Consider the following 19,499-nt stretch of genomic DNA (forward strand, 5'->3'; position numbering starts at 1 on the left):
GTCAAATTAATAAGAATGTTATTTCTTGAAGTCCAATTGTCTTACTTATAATATTTATAACGTCACAGTCCAAATCAGTTCAATTAAATCCCACAGTCAATCGTTTCACTGTTAAAAGCGATGCAACCTAGTAATACCAGGAAAATATCGCTAAATACATGTTGGTACGAGTATGTGACGCAACCCTTGTAACTGAAGCGGATTGATACCGATAGAAAGTCAATGAAATGTAGTTCTTGAAACTGTCGCTATTTCTTCAGCGCGCAATAACGGCTAGGATTGGACCCACAGTAAAAATGACTTATTTATCTAAATTTTTAAATGAAGCGCTACCACAGCGCCCAGTGTAATCGCTGAGTTCCGGCAATCATGTCAAATTAAAAAGAATGTTATTTCTTGGAGTCCAATTGTCTCCTTTATCACATTTATCAGGTCACAGTCCAAAGTTAATTCAATTACGTCCCACACTCAATCGTTTCATTGTTAAAAACGATGCAACCTAGTAATATCAGAAAAATTTCGCTAAATACATGTTGGTACGAATATGTGACCAAACCGTTGTAACTCAAACGGACTCACATCGTTAGAAAGTCAATGAAATGTAATTTTGGAAACTGTCGCTATATTTTCAGTGCGCGATAACGGCTAGGATTGGTCCCACAGTAAAAATTGACTTTCTTATCTAAATTTTTAAATGAAGCGCTACCACAGCGCCCAGTGTAATCGCTGAGTTTCGGCAATCATGTCAAATTAAGAAGAATGTTATTTTTTGGAATCCAATTGTCTCACTTATAACATTTATAAGGTCACAGTCCAAAATCAGTTCAATTAAGTGCCACAGTCAATCGTTTCACTGTTAAAAGCGATGCAACATAGTAATATGAGAAAAATATCGATAAATACATGTTGGTACGAATATGTGACACAACCGTTGTAACTGAAGCGGATTAATACCGTCAGAAAGTCAATGAAATGTAGTTTTTGAAACTGTCGCAATTTCTTCAGCGCGCGATAACGGCTAGGATTGGTCCCACAGTAAAAATGACTTATTTATTTAAATGTTTAAATGAAGCGCTACCACAGCGCCCAGTGTAATCGCTGAGTTCCGGCAATCACGTCAAATTAAGAAGAATGTTATTTCTTGGAGTCCAATTGTCTCATTTATCACATATATCAGGTCTCTCTCTAAAGTTAGTTCACTTAAGTCCCACAGTCAATCGTTTCATTGTTAAAAGCGATGCAACCTAGTAATATCAGAAAAATATCGCTAAATACATGTTGGTACGAATATGTGACCCAATCGTTGTAACTCAAACGGACTTACACTCTTAGAAAGTCAATTAAATGTACTTTTTGAAACTGTCGCTAATTCTTCAGCGCGTAATAAGAGCTAGGATTGGTCCCACAGTAAAAAATGACTTATTAATCTAAATTTTTAAATGAAGCGCTACCACAGCGTCCAGTGTAATCGCTGAGTTCCGGCATTCAGGTCAAATTAAGAAGAATGTTATTTCTTGGAGTTCAATTGTCTCCTTTATCACATTTATCAGGTCACAGTCCAAAGTTAGTTCAATTAAGTCCCACAGTCAATCATTTCATTGTTAAAAGCGATGCAACCTAGTAATATCAGAACAATATCGCTAAATACATGTTGGTACCAATATATGATCAATCCGTTGGAACTCCAACGAACTGACACCGTTAGAAAGTCAATGAAATGTACTTTTTGAAACTGTCGCAATTTGTTCAGCGCGCGATAATGGCTAGGATTGGTCCCACAGTAAAAATGACTTATTAATCTAAATTTTTAAATGAAGCGCTACCACAGCGCCCAGTGTAATCGCTGAGTTCCGGCAATCATGTCAAATTAAAAAGAATGTTATTTCTTAGAGTCCAATTGTCTCCTTTATCACATTTATCAGGTCACAGTCCAAAGTTAATTCAATTACGTCCCACACTCAATAGTTTCATTGTTAAAAGCGATGCAACCTAGTAATATCAGAAAAGTATCGCTAAATACATGTTGGTACGAATATGTGACCAAACCGTTGTAACTCAAACGGACTCACACCATTAGAAAGTCAATGAAATGTACTTTTAGAAACTGTCGCTATATTTTCAGCGCGCGATAACGGTTAGGATTGGTCCCACAGTAAAAATTGACTTTCTTATCTAAATTTTTAAATGAAGCGCTAGCACAGCGCCCTGTGTAATCGCTGAGTTTCGGCAATCATGTCAAATTAAGAAGAATGTTATTTCTTGGAGTCCAATTGTCTCACTTATAACATTTATAAGGTCACAGTCCAAAATCAGTTCAATTTAGTCCCACAGTCAATCGTTTCATTGTCAAAAGCGATGCAACCAAGTAATATCAGAAAAATATCGCTAAATACATGTTGGTACGAATATGTGACCCAATCGTTGTAACTCAAACGGACTTACACCCTTAGAAAGTCAATGAAATGTACTTTTTGAAACTGTCGCTAATTCTTCAGCGCGTGATAAGGGCTAGGATTGGTCCCACAGTAAAAAATGACTTATTAATCTAAATTTTTAAATGAAGTGCTACCACAGCGCCCAGTGTAATCGCTGAGTTGCGGCAATCATGTTAAATTAAGAAGAATGTTATTTCTTGGAGTCCAATTGTCTCACTTTCACATTTATAAGGTTACAGCCCAAAATCAATTCAATTAAGTCCCACAGTCAATCATTTCATTGTTAAAAGCGATGCAACCTAGTAATATCAGAACAATATCGCTAAATACATGTTGGTACCAATATATGATCAATCCGTTGGAACTCAAACGAACTGACACCGTTAGTAAGTCAATGAAATGTACTTTTTGAAACTGTCGCTAATTCTTCAGCGCTCAATAACGACTAAGATTGGTCCCACAGTAAAAACTGGCTTATTAATCTAAATTTTTAAATGAAGCGCTACCACAGCGTCCAGTGTAATCGCTGAGTTCCGGCATTCAAATTAAGAAGAATGTTATTTCTTGGAGTTCAATTGTCTCCTTTATCATATTTATCAGGTCACAGTCCAAAGTTAGTTCAATTAAGTCCAACAGTCAATCGTTTCATTGTTAAAAGCGATGCAACCTAGTAATATCGGAAAGATATCAATAAATACATGTTGGTACGAATATGTGACGCAACTGTTGTAGTTGAAGTGAACTGATTCCGTTAGAAAGTCAATGAAATGTAGTTTTTGAAACTGTCGCAATTTGTTCAGCGCGCGATAACGGCTGGGATTGGTCCCACAGTAAAAATGACTTATTAATCTAAATTTTTAAATGAAGCGCTACCACAGCGCCCAGTGTAATCGCTGAGTTCCGGCAATCATGTCAAATTAAAAAGAATGTTATTTCTTGGAGTCCAATTGTCTCCTTTATCACATTTATCAGGTCACAGTCCAAAGTTAATTCAATTACGTCCCACACTCAATAGTTTCATTGTTAAAAGCGATGCAACCTAGTAATATCAGAAAAATATCGCTAAATAAATGTTGGTACGAATATGTGACCAAACCGTTGTAACTCAAACGGACTCACACCATTAGAAAGTCAATGAAATATACTTTTGGAAACTGTCGCTATATTTTCAGCGCGCGATAACGGCTAGGATTGGTCCCACAGTAAAAATTGACTTTCTTATCTAAATTTTTAAATGAAGCGCTAGCACAGCGCCCTGTGTAATCGCTGAGTTTCGGCAATCATGTCAAATTAAGAAGAATGTTATTTCTTGGAATCCAATTGTCTCACTTATAACATTTATAAGGTTACAGCCCAAAATCAATTCAATTAAGTCCCACAGTCAATCATTTCATTGTTAAAAGCGATGCAACCTAGTAATATCAGAAAAATATCGCTAAATACATGTTGGTACCAATATGTGATCAAACCGTTAGAAATAAAACGAACTGACACCGTTAGAAAGTCAATGAAATGTACTTTTTGAAACTGTCGCTAATTCTTCGGCGCTCAATAACGACTAAGATTGGTCCCACAGTAAAAACTGGCTTATTAATCTAAATTTTTAAATGAAGCGCTACCACAGCGTCCAGTGTAATCGCTGAGTTCCGGCATTCAGGTCAAATTAAGAAGAATGTTATTTCTTGGAGTTCAATTGTCTCCTTTATCACATTTATCAGGTCACAGTCCAAAGTTAGTTCAATTTAGTCCCACAGTCAATCGTTTCATTGTTAAAAGCGATGCAGCCTAGTAATATCGCGAGGATATCACTAAATACATGTCGGTACGAATATGTGACGCAACTGTTGTAGTTGAAGCGAACTGATACCGTTAGAAAGTCAATGAAATGTAGTATTTGAAACTGTCCTTATTTCTTCAACGCGCGCTAAGGGCTAGGGTTGGTCCTACAGTGAAAATTGACTTATTTATCTAAGTTTTTAAATGAAGCGCTACCACAGCGCCCAGTGTAATCGCTGAGTTTCGGCAATCATGTCAAATTAAAAAGAATGTTATTTCTTGGAGTCCAATTGTCTCCTTTATCACATTTATCAGGTCACAGTCCAAAGTTAATTCAATTACGTCCCACACTCAATAGTTTCATTGTTAAAAGCGATGCAACCTAGTAATATCAGAAAAATATCGCTAAATAAATGTTGGTACGAATATGTGACCAAACCGTTGTAACTCAAACGGACTCACACCATTAGAAAGTCAATGAAATATACTTTTGGAAACTGTCGCTATATTTTCAGCGCGCGATAACGGCTAGGATTGGTCCCACAGTAAAAATTGACTTTCTTATCTAAATTTTTAAATGAAGCGCTAGCACAGCGCCCTGTGTAATCGCTGAGTTTCGGCAATCATGTCAAATTAAGAAGAATGTTATTTCTTGGAATCCAATTGTCTCACTTATAACATTTATAAGGTTACAGCCCAAAATCAATTCAATTAAGTCCCACAGTCAATCATTTCATTGTTAAAAGCGATGCAACCTAGTAATATCAGAAAAATATCGCTAAATACATGTTGGTACCAATATGTGATCAAACCGTTAGAAATAAAACGAACTGACACCGTTAGAAAGTCAATGAAATGTACTTTTTGAAACTGTCGCTAATTCTTCAGCGCTCAATAACGACTAAGATTGGTCCCACAGTAAAAACTGGCTTATTAATCTAAATTTTTAAATGAAGCGCTACCACAGCGTCCAGTGTAATCGCTGAGTTCCGGCATTCAGGTCAAATTAAGAAGAATGTTATTTCTTGGAGTTCAATTGTCTCCTTTATCACATTTATCAGGTCACAGTCCAAAGTTAGTTCAATTTAGTCCCACAGTCAATCGTTTCATTGTTAAAAGCGATGCAGCCTAGTAATATCGCGAGGATATCACTAAATACATGTCGGTACGAATATGTGACGCAACTGTTGTAGTTGAAGCGAACTGATACCGTTAGAAAGTCAATGAAATGTAGTATTTGAAACTGTCCTTATTTCTTCAACGCGCGCTAAGGGCTAGGGTTGGTCCTACAGTGAAAATTGACTTATTTATCTAAGTTTTTAAATGAAGCGCTACCACAGCGCCCAGTGTAATCGCTGAGTTTCGGCAATCATGTCAAATTAAGAAGAATGTTATTTCTTGGAATCCAATTGTCTCACTTATAACATTTATAAGATCACGTCCAAAATCAGTTCAATTAAGTGCCACAGTCAATCGTTTCACTGTTAAAGCGATGCAACATAGTAAGTTGAGAAAAATATCGCTATATACATGTTTGTACGAATATGTGACGCAACCGCTGTAACTGAAGCGGAATAATACCGTTAGAAAGTCAATGAAATGTAGTTTTTGAAACTGTCGCAATTTCTTCAGCGCGCTATAACGGCTAGGATTGGTGCCACAGTAAAAATTACTTATTATTCTAAATTTTTAAATGAAGCGCTACCACAGCGCCCAGTGTAATCGCTGGGTTCCGGCAATCACGTCGAATTAAGAAGAATGTTATATCTTGGAGTCCAATTGGCTCATTTATCACATATATCAGGTCACAGTCTAAAGTTAGTTCAATTAAGTCCCACAGTCAATCGTTTCAATGTTAAAAGCGATGCAACCTAGTAATATCAGAAAAGTATCGCTAAATACATGTTGGTACGAAAATGTGATCAAGCCGTTGTAACTCAAACGGATTGACACCGTTAGAAAGTCAATGATATGTACTTTTTGAAATTGTCGCTATATTTTCAGCGCGCTATAACGGCTAGGATTGGTCCCACAGTAAAAATTGACTTTGTTATCTAAATTTTTAAATGAAGCGCTACAACAGTGCCAAATGTAATCGCTGAGTTCCGGCAATCATGTCAAATTAAGAAGAATGTTATTTCTTGGAGTCCAATTGTCTCACTTATAATATTTATAACGTCACAGTCCAAATCAGTTTAATTAAGTCCCACAGTCAATCGTTTCACTGTTAAATGCGATGCAACCTAGTAATACCAGGAAAATATAGCTAAATACATGTTGTTACGAGCATGTGACCCAACCGTTGTAACTGAAGCGGATTGATACCGTTAGAAAGTCAATGAAATATAATTTTTGAAACTGTTGCTATTTCTTCAGCGCGCAATAACGGCTAGGATTGGTCGCACAGTAAAAATGACTTATTTATATAAATTTTTAAATGAAGCGCTACAACAGCACCCAGTGTAATCGCTGAGTTCCGGCAATCATGTCAAATTAAAAAGAATGTTATTTCTTGGAGTTCAATTGTCTCCTTTATCACATTTATCAGGTCACAGTCCAAAGTTAATTCAATTAAGTCCCACACTCAATCGTTTCATTGTTAAAAGCGATGCAACCTAGTAATATCAGAAAAATATCGCTAAATACATGTTGGTACGAATATGTGACCAAACAGTTGTAACTCAAACGGAATGACACCGTTGGTAAGTCAATGAAATGCACTTTTGGAAACTGTCGCTATATTTTCAGCGCGCGATAAGGGTTACGATTGGTCCAACAGTAAAAATTTACTTTCTTATCTAAATTTTCAAATGAAGCGCTACCACAGCGCCCAGTGTAATCGCTGAGTTCCGGCAATCATGTCATATTAAGAAGAATGTTATTTCTTGGAGTCCAATTGTCTCACTTATAACAATTATAAGGTCAAAGTCCAAAGTTAGTTCAATTATGTGCCACAGTCAATCGTCTCACTGTTAAAAGCGATACAACCTAGTAATATAAGAAAAATATCGCTAAATACATGTTGGTACAAATATGTGACGCAACCGTTGTAACTGAAGCGGATTAATACCGCTAGAAAGTCAATGAAATGTAGTTTTTGAACTTGTAGCAATTTGTTCAGCGCGCGATAACGGCTAGGATTGGTCCCACAGTAAAAATGACTTATTAATCTAAATTTTTAAATGAAGCGCTACCACAGCGCCCAGTGTAATCGCTGAGTTCCGGCAATCATGTCAAATTAAAAAGATTGTTATTTCTTGGAGTCCAATTGTCTCCTTTATCACATTTATCAGGTCACAGTCCAAAGTTAATTCAATTACGTCCCACACTCAATAGTTTCATTGTTAAAAGCGATGCAACCTAGTAATATCAGAAAAATATCGCTAAATAAATGTTGGTACGAATATGTGACCAAACCGTTGTAACTCAAACGGACTCACACCATTAGAAAGTCAATGAAATATACTTTTGGAAACTGTCGCTATATTTTCAGCGCGCGATAACGGCTAGGATTGGTCCCACAGTAAATATTGACTTTCTTATCTAAATTTTTAAATGAAGCGCTAGCACAGCGCCCTGTGTAATCGCTGAGTTTCGGCAATCATGTCAAATTAAGAAGAATGTTATTTCTTGGAATCCAATTGTCTCACTTATAACATTTATAAGGTTACAGCCCAAAATCAATTCAATTAAGTCCCACAGTCAATCATTTCATTGTTAAAAGCGATGCAACCTAGTAATATCAGAAAAATATCGCTAAATACATGTTGGTACCAATATGTGATCAAACCGTTAGAAATCAAACGAACTGACACCGTTAGAAAGTCAATGAAATGTACTTTTTGAAACTGTCGCTAATTCCTCAGCGCTCAATAACGACTAAGATTGGTCCCACAGTAAAAACTGGCTTATTAATCTAAATTTTTAAATGAAGCGCTACCACAGCGTCCAGTGTAATTGCTGAGTTCCGGCATTTAGGTCAAATTAAGAAGAATGTTATTTCTTGGAGTTCAATTGTCTCCTTTATCACATTTATCAGGTCACAGTCCAAAGTTAATTCAATTACGTCCCACACTCAATAGTTTCATTGTTAAAAGCGATGCAACCTAGTAATATCAGAAAAATATCGCTAAATAAATGTTGGTACGAATATGTGACCAAACCGTTGTAACTCAAACGGACTCACACCATTAGAAAGTCAATGAAATATACTTTTGGAAACTGTCGCTATATTTTCAGCGCGCGATAACGGCTAGGATTGGTCCCACAGTAAATATTGACTTTCTTATCTAAATTTTTAAATGAAGCGCTAGCACAGCGCCCTGTGTAATCGCTGAGTTTCGGCAATCATGTCAAATTAAGAAGAATGTTATTTCTTGGAATCCAATTGTCTCACTTATAACATTTATAAGGTTACAGCCCAAAATCAATTCAATTAAGTCCCACAGTCAATCATTTCATTGTTAAAAGCGATGCAACCTAGTAATATCAGAAAAATATCGCTAAATACATGTTGGTACCAATATGTGATCAAACCGTTAGAAATCAAACGAACTGACACCGTTAGAAAGTCAATGAAATGTACTTTTTGAAACTGTCGCTAATTCCTCAGCGCTCAATAACGACTAAGATTGGTCCCACAGTAAAAACTGGCTTATTAATCTAAATTTTTAAATGAAGCGCTACCACAGCGTCCAGTGTAATTGCTGAGTTCCGGCATTTAGGTCAAATTAAGAAGAATGTTATTTCTTGGAGTTCAATTGTCTCCTTTATCACATTTATCAGGTCACAGTCCAAAGTTAGTTCAATTTAGTCCCACAGTCAATCGTTTCATTGTTAAAAGCGATGCAGCCTAGTAATATCGCGAAGATATCACTAAATACATGTTGGTACGAATATGTGACGCAACTGTTCTAGTTGAAGCGAACTGATACCGTTAGAAAGTCAATGAAATGTAGTATTTGAAACTGTCGCAATTTCTTCAGCGCTATAACGGCTAGGATTGGTGCCACAGTAAAAATTACTTATTATTCTAAATTTTTAAATGAAGCGCTACCACAGCGCCCAGTGTAATCGCTGGGTTCCGGCAATCACGTCGAATTAAGAAGAATGTTATATCTTGGAGTCCAATTGGCTCATTTATCACATATATCAGGTCACAGTCTAAAGTTAGTTCAATTAAGTCCCACAGTCAATCGTTTCAATGTTAAAAGCGATGCAACCTAGTAATATCAGAAAAGTATCGCTAAATACATGTTGGTACGAAAATGTGATCAAGCCGTTGTAACTCAAACGGATTGACACCGTTAGAAAGTCAATGATATGTACTTTTTGAAATTGTCGCTATATTTTCAGCGCGCTATAACGGCTAGGATTGGTCCCACAGTAAAAATTGACTTTGTTATCTAAATTTTTAAATGAAGCGCTACAACAGTGCCAAATGTAATCGCTGAGTTCCGGCAATCATGTCAAATTAAGAAGAATGTTATTTCTTGGAGTCCAATTGTCTCACTTATAATATTTATAACGTCACAGTCCAAATCAGTTTAATTAAGTCCCACAGTCAATCGTTTCACTGTTAAATGCGATGCAACCTAGTAATACCAGGAAAATATAGCTAAATACATGTTGGTACGAGCATGTGACCCAACCGTTGTAACTGAAGCGGATTGATACCGTTAGAAAGTCAATGAAATATAATTTTTGAAACTGTTGCTATTTCTTCAGCGCGCAATAACGGCTAGGATTGGTCGCACAGTAAAAATGACTTATTTATCTAAATTTTTAAATGAAGCGCTACAACAGCACCCAGTGTAATCGCTGAGTTCCGGCAATCATGTCAAATTAAAAAGAATGTTATTTCTTGGAGTTCAATTGTCTCCTTTATCACATTTATCAGGTCACAGTCCAAAGTTAATTCAATTAAGTCCCACACTCAATCGTTTCATTGTTAAAAGCGATGCAACCTAGTAATATCAGAAAAATATCGCTAAATACATGTTGGTACGAATATGTGACCAAACAGTTGTAACTCAAACGGAATGACACCGTTGGTAAGTCAATGAAATGCACTTTTGGAAACTGTCGCTATATTTTCAGCGCGCGATAAGGGTTAGGATTGGTCCAACAGTAAAAATTTACTTTCTTATCTAAATTTTCAAATGAAGCGCTACCACAGCGCCCAGTGTAATCGCTGAGTTCCGGCAATCATGTCATATTAAGAAGAATGTTATTTCTTGGAGTCCAATTGTCTCACTTATAACAATTATAAGGTCAAAGTCCAAAGTTAGTTCAATTATGTGCCACAGTCAATCGTCTCACTGTTAAAAGCGATACAACCTAGTAATATAAGAAAAATATCGCTAAATACATGTTGGTACAAATATGTGACGCAACCGTTGTAACTGAAGCGGATTAATACCGCTAGAAAGTCAATGAAATGTAGTTTTTGAACTTGTAGCAATTTGTTCAGCGCGCGATAACGGCTAGGATTGGTCCCACAGTAAAAATGACTTATTAATCTAAATTTTTAAATGAAGCGCTACCACAGCGCCCAGTGTAATCGCTGAGTTCCGGCAATCATGTCAAATTAAAAAGATTGTTATTTCTTGGAGTCCAATTGTCTCCTTTATCACATTTATCAGGTCACAGTCCAAAGTTAATTCAATTACGTCCCACACTCAATAGTTTCATTGTTAAAAGCGATGCAACCTAGTAATATCAGAAAAATATCGCTAAATAAATGTTGGTACGAATATGTGACCAAACCGTTGTAACTCAAACGGACTCACACCATTAGAAAGTCAATGAAATATACTTTTGGAAACTGTCGCTATATTTTCAGCGCGCGATAACGGCTAGGATTGGTCCCACAGTAAATATTGACTTTCTTATCTAAATTTTTAAATGAAGCGCTAGCACAGCGCCCTGTGTAATCGCTGAGTTTCGGCAATCATGTCAAATTAAGAAGAATGTTATTTCTTGGAATCCAATTGTCTCACTTATAACATTTATAAGGTTACAGCCCAAAATCAATTCAATTAAGTCCCACAGTCAATCATTTCATTGTTAAAAGCGATGCAACCTAGTAATATCAGAAAAATATCGCTAAATACATGTTGGTACCAATATGTGATCAAACCGTTAGAAATCAAACGAACTGACACCGTTAGAAAGTCAATGAAATGTACTTTTTGAAACTGTCGCTAATTCCTCAGCGCTCAATAACGACTAAGATTGGTCCCACAGTAAAAACTGGCTTATTAATCTAAATTTTTAAATGAAGCGCTACCACAGCGTCCAGTGTAATTGCTGAGTTCCGGCATTTAGGTCAAATTAAGAAGAATGTTATTTCTTGGAGTTCAATTGTCTCCTTTATCACATTTATCAGGTCACAGTCCAAAGTTAGTTCAATTTAGTCCCACAGTCAATCGTTTCATTGTTAAAAGCGATGCAGCCTAGTAATATCGCGAAGATATCACTAAATACATGTTGGTACGAATATGTGACGCAACTGTTCTAGTTGAAGCGAACTGATACCGTTAGAAAGTCAATGAAATGTAGTATTTGAAACTGTCCTTATTTCTTCAACGCGCGCTAAGGGCTAGGGTTGGTCCCACAGTGAAAATTGACTTATTTATCTAAATTTTTAAATTAAGCGCTACCACAGCGCCCAGTGTAATCGCTGAGTTTCGGCAATCATGTCAAATTAAAAAGAATGTTATTTCTTGGAATCCAATTGTCTCACTTATAACATTTATAAGATCACGTCCAAAATCAGTTCAATTAAGTGCCACAGTCAATCGTTTCACTGTTAAAGCGATGCAACATAGTAATTTGAGAAAAATATCGCTAAATACATGTTTGTACGAATATGTGACCAAACCGTTGTAACTCAAACGGACTCACACCATTAGAAAGTCAATGAAATATACTTTTGGAAACTGTCGCTATATTTTCAGCGCGCGATAACGGCTAGGATTGGTCCCACAGTAAAAATTGACTTTCTTATCTAAATTTTTAAATGAAGCGCTAGCACAGCGCCCTGTGTAATCGCTGAGTTTCGGCAATCATGTCAAATTAAGAAGAATGTTATTTCTTGGAATCCAATTGTCTCACTTATAACATTTATAAGGTTACAGCCCAAAATCAATTCAATTAAGTCCCACAGTCAATCATTTCATTGTTAAAAGCGATGCAACCTAGTAATATCAGAAAAATATCGCTAAATACATGTTGGTACCAATATGTGATCAAACCGTTAGAAATCAAACGAACTGACACCGGGAGAAAGTCAATGAAATGTACTTTTTGAAACTGTCGCTAATTCTTCAGCGCTCAATAACGACTAAGATTGGTCCCACAGTAAAAACTGGCTTATTAATCTAAATTTTTAAATGAAGCGCTACCACAGCGTCCAGTGTAATCGCTGAGTTCCGGCATTCAGGTCAAATTAGGAAGAATGTTATTTCTTGGAGTTCAATTGTCTCCTTTATCACATTTATCAGGTCACAGTCCAAAGTTAGTTCAATTTAGTCCCACAGTCAATCGTTTCATTGTTAAAAGCGATGCAGCCTAGTAATATCGCGAGGATATCACTAAATTCATGTCGGTACGAATATGTGACGCAACTGTTGTAGTTGAAGCGAACTGATACCGATAGAAAGTCAATGAAATGTAGTATTTGAAACTGTCCTTATTTCTTCAACGCGCGCTAAGGGCTAGGGTTGGTCCCACAGTGAAAATTGACTTATTTATCTAAATTTTTAAATGAAGCGCTACCACAGCGCCCAGTGTAATCGCTGAGTTTCGGCAATCATGTCAAATTAAGAAGAATGTTATTTCTTGGAATCCAATTGTCTCACTTATAACATTTATAAGATCACGTCCAAAATCAGTTCAATTAAGTGCCACAGTCAATCGTTTCACTGTTAAAGCGATGCAACATAGTAATTTGAGAAAAATATCGCTATATACATGTTTGTACGAATATGTGACGCAACCGCTGTAACTGAAGCGGAATAATACCGTTAGAAAATCAATGAAATGTAGTTTTTGAAACTGTCGCAATTTCTTCAGCGCGCTATAACGGCTAGGATTGGTCCCACAGTAAAAATGACTTATTATTCTAAATTTTTAAATGAAGCGCTACCACAGCGCCCAGTGTAATCGCTGGGTTCCGGCAATCACGTCGAATTAAGAAGAATGTTATATCTTGGAGTCCAATTGTCTCATTTATCACATATATCAGGTCACAGTCTAAAGTTAGTTCAATTAAGTCCCACAGTCAATCGTTTCAATGTTAAAAGCGATGCAACCTAGTAATATCAGAAAAGTATCGCTAAATACATGTTGGTACGAAAATGTGATCAAGCCGTTGTAACTCAAACGGACTGACACCGTTAGAAAGTCAATGATATGTACTTTTTGAAATTGTCGCTATATTTTCAGCGCGCTATAACGGCTAGGATTGGTCCCACAGTAAAAATTGACTTTGTTATCTAAATTTTTAAATGAAGCGCTACAACAGTGCCAAATGTAATCGCTGAGTTCCGGCAATCATGTCAAATTAAGAAGAATGTTTTTTCTTGGAGTCCAATTGTCTCACTTATAATATTTATAACGTCACAGTCCAAATCAGTTTAATTAAGTCCCACAGTCAATCGTTTCACTGTTAAATGCGATGCAACCTAGTAATACCAGGAAAATATAGCTAAATACATGTTGGTACGAGCATGTGACCCAACCGTTGTAACTGAAGCGGATTGATACCGTTAGAAAGTCAATGAAATATAATTTTTGAAACTGTTGCTATTTCTTCAGCGCGCAATAACGGCTAGGATTGGTCGCACAGTAAAAATGACTTATTTATCTAAATTTTTAAATGAAGCGCTACAACAGCACCCAGTGTAATCGCTGAGTTACGGCAATCATGTCAAATTAAAAAGAATGTTATTTCTTGGAGTTCAATTGTCTCCTTTATCACATTTATCAGGTCACAGTCCAAAGTTAATTCAATTAAGTCCCACACTCAATCGTTTCATTGTTAAAAGCGATGCAAACTAGTAATATCAGAAAAATATCGCTAAATACATGTTGGTACGAATATGTGACCAAACAGTTGTAACTCAAACGGAATGACACCGTTGGTAAGTCAATGAAATGCACTTTTGGAAACTGTCGCTATATTTTCAGCGCGCGATAAGGGTTAGGATTGGTCCAACAGTAAAAATTTACTTTCTTATCTAAATTTTCAAATGAAGCGCTACCACAGCGCCCAGTGTAATCGCTGAGTTCCGGCAATCATGTCATATTAAGAAGAATGTTATTTCTTGGAGTCCAATTGTCTCACTTATAACAATTATAAGGTCACAGTCCAAAGTTAGTTCAATTATGTGCCACAGTCAATCGTCTTACTGTTAAAAGCGATACAACCTAGTAATATAAGAAAAATATCGCTAAATACATGTTGGTACAAATATGTGACGCAACCGTTGTAACTGAAGCGGATTAATACCGCTAGAAAGTCAATGAAATGTAGTTTTTGAAACTGTCGCAATTTGTTCAGCGCGCGATAACGGCTAGGATTGGTCCCACAGTAAAAATGACTTATTAATCTAAATTTTTAAATGAAGCGCTACCACAGCGCCCAGTGTAATCGCTGAGTTCCGGCAATCATGTCAAATTAAAAAGATTGTTATTTCTTGGAGTCCAATTGTCTCCTTTATCACATTTATCAGGTCACAGTCCAAAGTTAATTCAATTACGTCCCACACTCAATAGTTTCATTGTTAAAAGCGATGCAACCTAGTAATATCAGAAAAATATCGCTAAATAAATGTTGGTACGAATATGTGACCAAACCGTTATAACTCAAACGGACTCACACCATTAGAAAGTCAATGAAATGTACATTTGGAAACTGTCGCTATATTTTCAGCGCGCGATAACGGCTAGGATTGGTCCCACAGTAAAAATTGACTTTCTTATCTAAATTTTTAAATGAAGCGCTAGCACAGCGCCCTGTGTAATCGCTGAGTTTCGGCAATCATGTCAAATTAAGAAGAATGTTATTTCTTGGAATCCAATTGTCTCACTTATAACATTTATAAGGTTACAGCCCAAAATCAATTCAATTAAGTCCCACAGTCAATCATTTCATTGTTAAAAGCGATGCAACCTAGTAATATCAGAAAAATATCGCTAAATACATGTTGGTACCAATATGTGATCAAACCGTTAGAAATCAAACGAACTGACACCGTTAGAAAGTCAATGAAATGTACTTTTTGAAACTGTCGCTAATTCCTCAGCGCTCAATAACGACTAAGATTGGTCCCACAGTAAAAACTGGCTTATTAATCTAAATTTTTAAATGAAGCGCTACCACAGCGTCCAGTGTAATTGCTGAGTTCCGGCATTTAGGTGAAATTAAGAAGAATGTTATTTCTTGGAGTTCAATTGTCTCCTTTATCACATTTATCAGGTCACAGTCCAAAGTTAGTTCAATTTAGTCCCACAGTCAATCGTTTCATTGTTAAAAGCGATGCAGCCTAGTAATATCGCGAAGATATCACTAAATACATGTTGGTACGAATATGTGACGCAACTGTTGTAGTTGAAGCGAACTGATACCGTTAGAAAGTCAATGAAATGTAGTATTTGAAACTGTCCTTATTTCTTCAACGTGCGCTAAGGGCTAGGGTTGGTCCCACAGTGAAAATTGACTTATTTATCTAAATTTTTAAATTAAGCGCTACCACAGCGCCCAGTGTAATCGCTGAGTTTCGGCAATCATGTCAAATTAAAAAGAATGTTATTTCTTGGAATCCAATTGTCTCACTTATAACATTTATAAGATCACGTCCAAAATCAGTTCAATTAAGTGCCACAGTCAATCGTTTCACTGTTAAAGCGATGCAACATAGTAATTTGAGAAAAATATCGCTAAATACATGTTTGTACGAATATGTGACCAAACAGTTGTAACTCAAACGGAATGACACCGTTGGTAAGTCAATGAAATGCACTTTTGGAAACTGTCGCTATATTTTCAGCGCGCGATAAGGGTTAGGATTGGTCCAACAGTAAAAATTTACTTTCTTATCTAAATTTTCAAATGAAGCGCTACCACAGCGCCCAGTGTAATCGCTGAGTTCCGGCAATCATGTCATATTAAGAAGAATGTTATTTCTTGGAGTCCAATTGTCTCACTTATAACAATTATAAGGTCACAGTCCAAAGTTAGTTCAATTATGTGCCACAGTCAATCGTCTCACTGTTAAAAGCGATACTACCTAGTAATATAAGAAAAATATCGCTAAATACATGTTGGCACAAATATGTGACGCAACCGTTGTAACTGAAGCGGATTAATACCGCTAGAAAGTCAATGAAATGTAGTTTTTGAAACTGTCGCAATTTGTTCAGCGCGCGATAACGGCTAGGATTGGTCCCACAGTAAAAATGACTTATTAATCTAAATTTTTAAATGAAGCGCTACCACAGCGCCCAGTGTAATCGCTGAGTTCCGGCAATCATGTCAAATTAAAAAGAATGTTATTTCTTGGAGTCCAATTGTTTCCTTTATCACATTTATCAGGTCACAGTCCAAAGTTAATTCAATTACGTCCCACACTCAATAGTTTCATTGTTAAAAGCGATGCAACCTAGTAATATCAGAAAAATATCGCTAAATAAATGTTGGTACGAAGATGTGACCAAACCGTTGTAACTCAAACGGACTCACACCATTAGAAAGTCAATGAAATGTACTTTTGGAAACTGTCGCTATATTTTCAGCGCGCGATAACGGCTAGGATTGGTCCCACAGTAAAAATTGACTTTCTTATCTAAATTTTTAAATGAAGCGCTAGCACAGCGCCCTGTGTAATCGCTGAGTTTCGGCAATCATGTCAAATTAAGAAGAATGTTATTTTTTGGAATCCAATTGTCTCACTTATAACATTTATAAGGTTACAGCCCAAAATCAATTCAATTAAGTCCCACAGTCAATCATTTCATTGTTAAAAGCGATGCAACCTAGTAATATCAGAAAAATATCGCTAAATACATGTTGGTACCAATATGTGATCAAACCGTTAGAAATCAAACGAACTGACACCGTTAGAAAGTCAATGAAATGTACTTTTTGAAACTGTCGCTAATTCCTCAGCGCTCAATAACGACTAAGATTGGTCCCACAGTAAAAACTGGCTTATTAATCTAAATTTTTAAATGAAGCGCTACCACAGCGTCCAGTGTAATCGCTGAGTTCCGGCATTTAGGTCAAATTAAAAAGAATGTTATTTCTTGGAATCCAATTGTCCATCTTATAACATTTATAACATCACGTCCAAAATCAGTTCAATTAAGTGCCACAGTCAATCGTTTCACTGTTAAAGCGATGCAACATAGTAATTTGAGAAAAATATCGCTAAATACATGTTTGTACGAATATGTGACGCAACCGCTGTAACTGAAGCGGAATAATACCGTTAAAAAGTCAATGAAATGTAGTTTTTGAAACTGTCGCAATTTCTTCAGCGCGCTATAACGGCTAGGATTGGTCCCACAGTAAAAATGACTTATTAATCTACATTTTTAAATGAAGCGCTACCACAGCGCCCAGTGTAATCGCTGGGTTCCGGCAATCACGTCGAATTAAGAAGAATGTTATATCTTGGAGTCCAATTGTCTCATTTATCACATATATCAGGTCACAGTCTAAAGTTAGTTCAATTAAGTCCCACAGTCAATCGTTTCAATGTTAAAAGCGATGCAACCTAGTAATATCAGAAAAGTATCGCTAAATACATGTTGGTACGAAAATGTGATCAAGCCGTTGTAACTCAAACGGACTGACACCGTTAGAAAGTCAATGATATGTACTTTTTGAAATTGTCGCTATATTTTCAGCACGCTATAACGGCTAGGATTGGTCCCACAGTAAAAAATGACTTTGTTATCTAAATTTTTAAATGAAGCGCTACAACAGTGCCAAATGTAATCGCTGAGTTCCGGCAATCATGTCAAATTAAGAAGAATGTTATTTCTTGGAGTCCACTTGTCTCACTTATAATATTTATAACGTCACAGTCCAAATCAGTTTAATTAAGTCCCACAGTCAATCGTTTCACTGTTAAATGCGATGCAACCTAGTAATACCAGGAAAATATAGCTAAATACATGTTGGTACGAGCATGTGACCCAACCGTTGTAACTGAAGCGGATTGATACCGTTAGAAAGTCAATGAAATGTAATTTTTGAAACTGTTGCTATTTCTTCAGCGCGCAATAACGGCTAGGATTGGTCCCACAGTAAAAATGACATATTTATCTAAATTTTTAAATGAAGCGCTACAACAGCACCCAGTGTAATCGCTGAGTTCCGGCAATCATGTCAAATTAAAAAGAATGTTATTTCTTGGAGTTCAATTGTCTCCTTTATTACATTTATCAGGTCACAGTCTAAAGTTAATTCAATTAAGTCCCACACTCAATCGTTTCATTGTTAAAAGCGATGCAACCTAGCAATATCAGAAAAATATCGCTAAATACATGTTGGTACGAATATGTGACCAAACAGTTGTAACTCAAACGGAATGACACCGTTGGTAAGTCAATGAAATGCACTTTTGGAAACTGTCGCTATATTTTCAGCGCGCGATAAGGGTTAGGATTGGTCCAACAGTAAAAATTTACTTTCTTATCTAAATTTTCAAATGAAGCGCTACCACAGCGCCCAGTGTAATCGCTGAGTTCCGGCAATCATGTCATACTAAGAAGAATGTTATTTCTTGGAGTCCAATTGTCTCACTTATAACAATTATAAGGTCACAGTCCAAAGTTAGTTCAATTATGTGCCACAGTCAATCGTCTCACTGTTAAAAGCGATACAACCTAGTAATATAAGAAAAACATCGCTAAATACATGTTGGTACGAATATGTGACCCAACCGTTGTAACTCAAACGAACTGGCGCCGTTAGAAAGTAAATGAAATGTACTTTTTGAAGCTGTCGCTAATTCTTCAACGCGCAATAACGGCTACGATTGGTCCCACAGTAAAAATTGACATATTAATCTAAATTTTTAAATGAAGCGCTACCACAGCGTCCAGTGTAATCACGGAGTTCCGGCAACCACGTCAAATTAAGAACAATGTTATTTATTTGAGTTCAATTGTCTCCTTTATCACATTTATCAGGTCACAGTCCAAAGTTAGTTCAATTAAGTCCCACAGTCAATCGTTTCATTGTTAAAAGTGATGCAACCTAGTAATATCAGA

This window comes from Hydractinia symbiolongicarpus, chromosome 13 (assembly GCF_029227915.1).
Source record: "Hydractinia symbiolongicarpus strain clone_291-10 chromosome 13, HSymV2.1, whole genome shotgun sequence".
In the NCBI taxonomy this organism is placed as follows: domain Eukaryota; kingdom Metazoa; phylum Cnidaria; class Hydrozoa; order Anthoathecata; family Hydractiniidae; genus Hydractinia; species Hydractinia symbiolongicarpus.